Source organism: Gossypium hirsutum, chromosome D03 (genome assembly GCF_007990345.1).
Source record: "Gossypium hirsutum isolate 1008001.06 chromosome D03, Gossypium_hirsutum_v2.1, whole genome shotgun sequence".
Lineage (NCBI taxonomy): Eukaryota > Viridiplantae > Streptophyta > Magnoliopsida > Malvales > Malvaceae > Gossypium > Gossypium hirsutum.
The window spans coordinates 19,371,270-19,376,439 of record NC_053439.1 but is presented as its reverse complement, the minus strand read 5'-3'; the positions used below and the strand labels follow the sequence as shown (position 1 = coordinate 19,376,439).

The 5,170-nt window shown below is 34.9% G+C and overlaps 1 non-coding gene across 1 annotated transcript; it reads right to left on the bottom strand.

Annotated features, from left to right (window-relative positions):
* Positions 1-2,860: 2,860 nt before the first annotated feature.
* LOC121215844 (small nucleolar RNA R71) lies at positions 2,861-2,967 on the bottom strand. Its single transcript, XR_005911815.1, has one exon. It is a non-coding gene; the product is annotated as a small nucleolar RNA R71 (small nucleolar RNA).
* Between the last annotated feature and the right edge of the window lie 2,203 nt (positions 2,968-5,170).

Genomic DNA, 5,170 nt, shown 5'->3' with positions numbered 1-5,170 from the left:
GGTATATATCCATACAACCAATATACGAAAAGACACCTCAATCACATAGCATCAAATCTACCTAAACATAAACATAATTTAGCAATTCATGAACCAAACATTTGTAACCAATTCCATACCAAATCTTACCACATTGGCCACATACCAAAATCACATTCAAGCATACCAAAAGAGCCATTCAAAACATAACTTCACTTGACCATTTCAACATCAACCATCAAAGCATTTAAAATACCAAAAGTTCATCAACCAAAACACCACATTTACAAGCCAAACATAATGACCATTTCATCAAACACAATTCACCTATACATGCCATTGTGACTCAAAACATCAAAATATACCGATATAGTTGTAAACAGAAAAAATCTATAAGATTTTCCTATATAATTCATCACCTTTTTACTTAAAATTGTTGTTAAAACCAAGTAATTGTTTAATAAATTAATGAAATAAGTGAAAAGATGAAATTAGGACATAGAAATTATTAAAATGTGATTTTATGTTTATTATATATATTTTAATACATAAAATGGCTTATTTTATATTAATTTAAGCATATTATATTTTTAAGCTATGAAGTGGGTCATGCATGATTAAATTGAATAATAAAATATAATGTTATATTTTAATAATTCATTTTAAATATTTTATTAATAAAATTGGGTATAATTAATTAAGTAAATTGATTAATTAAAGTGGTTAAATTAATTCATTTGGTCCTCTAAACTATCTGCTATTTTTGACAAGTCTGAGAGTTTTCTTCTAATTGCAAAACCGTCCAAAGTGGGGACCAAGTCAACCCAATTTTCAGCTGCACATGGCTAATTATAAACCAATTTTTGGTTTAATTACATAAGGCCCTTGAAGAGTTAAAGAAATCAAAGATTTACCTGAAGATTTGCTGGAGACCGAGTCTTAGTCATGAGTTGTTGTGGAATTCAAATTAACCAAAACTGAAGGAAAAATCAACCACATTTTCTCAATTCATTTCCGGCCACTCTTGGAGGAGGTTTCAAAGGATGGACACTCCTAATTTTAGCAAACTAGCTCTCTTGCCTTACCTATAAATAAGAGCTCATTTCTCATTTTTTAAATCATCCCTCATCCCTCATCTCATCATCCCTCTCATCTCTCATCCTCTCTCTCAACTCTCATAGCTCTCACGCCTATCATCATCCTTGCATAAGAATTTTAGCAAATTAGCCTCTTAACGAGCCCTTGGTCGGCCACCTTGGAGAACCATCAGCAAAGGAGCAACGCAAATAAATGAATGAGCCTTGTCAGTCAGAGTCTTGGGTGACAGCCACTCTGAATTGGGTTTAATCTTTCTTTTCTTTAATTTAATATATAGATGTTTGCTATGTGTTCTTTTTTGTTGTTTACAACAATGATAACTTAATTTTATTTAAGCTAGGATGATAATTTTGATTAAATAATATTTATTTGATTCATGCTTATAATGTTTGTGCCTCAATCGATCATGTTTTCAATTAAAATCAAGTCTGTATTTTGTTCATACGTACTTGAATTAGCTGAGCGACCCTAACTAGACGACGACTAATGGATGCATAATTGAAATGTGCATGCTCAATTTAGATCCTAACCCGATTAAATTTTAGGTTGCATAACAACCCTAACCAGGCTCTGTTATCTGCATAGTTTTTAGATTTGTGTGATTAAATTGTTTCAAACCTAACATGTCCCTGTTACCTCACACGAATGCTAAGAAACCCTTAGTAAATAAGGATCAGTAAAATGCGTATTTACTAAGTAAAGGATTCCGAAAGAACCTAATTTGGTTTCCAAACTCATGAAAGATCGAGTTGCCATGGAATGTTTTTCCGAATATTATTAAGCAAGATGATAATAAATTAAGTTTAATTAAAGTAATTATCCTAGTTTATTTATGTTATAATTGTTGCAAATTGTGTTAATTTTTTCTAAAATCTATTTCATTCATATAGTCTTCATATTAGGATAATTTACATTAGGGATCATTACATCTAGTTTATACCACTTCTCAACTATGTTTTGTTTTTATTTTTCAAATTGTTAATATAATTTTACAAATTAAGTGACTTAGCACATATACAATCCTTGTGGAGACAATAAATCGATACTTACTTGTTACATGATCACGACTGTGCACACTTGTAGAAACCCAAGTGTTACAAGTTTTTGTCGCCATTGCCGGGGATTGTCAACTATTGCCATAGTCATTTTTTAGTGAAAATTTTCAAATTGATTTATTTCTAACATTACTAACTTATTCTTTTTATTTTTTTGATTTTCTGTTCAGGTTTTTATGAGCATAGATCGAATTATCGATTTACTCCTTGTAGACCCTAAAATTGAGTGAACTTTCAGACAAAGAAGACGTGAACGAACAGCTCAAAGACAAGTCGAGATGGACCTTGGAAATCAGAATCAAGACCAAGGTAATGAAGCCAATTATGTACGAAATCCCATCCTCATTGTCGATGATAGGGATCGATGCATCAGACAATATGCTGTGCCATTTTTTAACGAGTTAAACCTAGGAATTAGAAGACCAGATATTGAGGCAACCCAGTTTGAATTGAAACCAGTTATGTTTCAAATGCTACAAATGGTGGGCCAATTTAGTGTCATGCCCACGAAAGATCCACATCTCCACCTTCGATTGTTTATGGAGGTGAGTGATTCATTAAAGATAGCCGATGTGACTGAAGACGCACTGAGGTTGAAGTTGTTTCCATACTCGTTGCGAGATCGAGCACGAGCATGGCTCAATTCATTGCCACCAAGTTCCATATCTACATGACAAGAATTAGCAGAGAGATTTTTGGTTAACTATTTCCCACCTAGCAAAAATGCTAAGTTGAGGAACGAGATCACAACTTTCCAACAACTAGATAATGAGCCTTTGTATGAGGCTTGGGAGCGATTCAAGGAGTTACTTCGTAAGTGTCCTCATCATGGGATTCCTCATTGTATCCAGTTGGAGACATTCTATATCGGTCTCAATGCACATACAAGATTGATGGTAGATGCTTCCACGAATGGTGCAATTTTGTCTAAGTCTTAAAATGAGGCTTATAAGATCATCGAGAGGATCGTGAGTAATAACTATCAATGGCCAACAAATCAAACAACTTCAGGAAGACGAGTAGCCAAAGTTCATGAAGTTGACTCTCTCACTTCATTATCGGCTCAGGTATCGTCTATTTTCTCTATATTAAAACAGTTAACCGCTAATAGTACTAATAATTTTGCAGCTCAGCCACCAAGTCCGTTTCAAGTAGTTTCCTGTGTGTACTGTGGGAAAGGTTATTCTTTTGAGAATTGTCCATCAAATCCCGAGTTAGTGTACTATGTGGGGAACCAATACCAAAATAAGAGTGGACAAGAACCCCAGTCCAACTTCTACAATCCTTCATGGCGTAATCATCCGAAATTATCTTGGAGCAACCAAGGAAATGGATCGAACAACAACTTATTATAGCAAAGACCCAACCAATCTCAAGGGTTTAATCAACAAGCTCTGAAACCACCTCAAGTTCAGGCATCAAATAGTTTGGAGAACTTGTTGAAAGCATACATGGCAAAGAATGACGCTTTGATCCAAAGCCAAGCAGCAACACTGAAAAATTTGGAAAACCAAATGGGTCAGTTAGCTACGGAGTTACGTAATAGACCACAAGGAACCCTGTCGAGCGATACTGAGAATCCAAGAAATTTGGGTAAAGAACATATCAAGGCAGTGACATTGCGAAGTGGTAAAATTCTAGAAGCCCGATTGATTGATGTCAAAGATAAGCCCACTGAGAAGAGTCAACCAAATGTTGAAGTTCCTACACCAAAGGAATCAGAATCTGTAAAGTCTAACAAGGTAAACCCTTACCTAGTGAATACAAATATTTTAACATCTTCTTTGGATGCTGTTTACCTACTTAGAAAAGTTGTCTGGTTCAACTGAAAGTTCCATCACCTCAATATCTGTAAAGATTGCAGCAACACAAGTAGAAACAGGAGGTGCAATTCAAGAAGTTTTTGGATGTTCTGAAGCAGTTGCACATCAATATTCTGTTGGTGGAGGCTTTAGAACAAATGCCAAATTATGTGAAGTTTATGAAGGATATACTGTCCCTGAAAAAACGACTGAGTGGGTATGAGACTATTGCTTTGACAAAGGAGTACAGTGCGTTCTTGAAGAATAAACTGCCATCGAAATTGAAAGACCCAGAAAGCTTTACTATACCCTGTAACATTGGTGAATCTTACTGTGGTAAAGCTTTGTGTGACTTAGGAGCGAGTATCAACTTAATGCCTAAGTCTATTTTAGATGTTAGGGATAGGTGAAGTAAGACCTACAACTGTGACGCTTCAGCTAGCGGATCGATATTTATCATATCCTAAAGGAAAGATCGAGGATGTTTTGGTAAGAGTCGATAAATTTATTTTTCCTGCTGATTTCATTATTTTAGATTTTGAAGCAGATAAGGAAGTACCAATTATCCTTGGGAGACCTTTCCTAGCCACGCGAAGAATGTTAATTGATGTGTAGAAAGGTAAACTCACCATGCAAGTTCAAGACGATCAGGTAACCTTTAACATTCAATGAAATTTCCCGATCTGGCAAAGGAGTGTTTAGTTATAGAAGAGAAAGAAACCTTGGTTTCTTTGGAAAGAAATTTTTAAGAAGATCCATTGGAGAAAGCTTTAGATCTTGACCCTTGGAGGATGAAGAAGGTGAAGAAGACATGGCTTTGATGAAAGCCAATCCGAGAAATTATATTTAGTCCACATGGTTTGAACAGTTGGAGTTGGATGTCAGAGAATTTGTGCAACCCAAGTTGTCAATCGAAGAACCACCTAAACTCGAACTAAATGTACTTCCATCCCATTTGAAATATGTGTATTTAGTTGATTGTTCTACTTTCCTTGTAATTATTTCAGCGGAACTGACAAAAGATTAAAGGAGCTATTAATTGCTGTTCTAAAGAAATTTAAGAAAGCAATTGGTTGGACCATAGCTGATATTCGAAGTATAAGCCTTTTTTTTCATGCATAAAATCATTTTAGAATAAGGTGAAAGAGCTCAAATTGATGGGCAAAGTAGGCTCAATCCTATGATGAAAGAAGTTGTGAGAAAGGAAGTGATCAAATGGTTTGATGCAAGAATCAT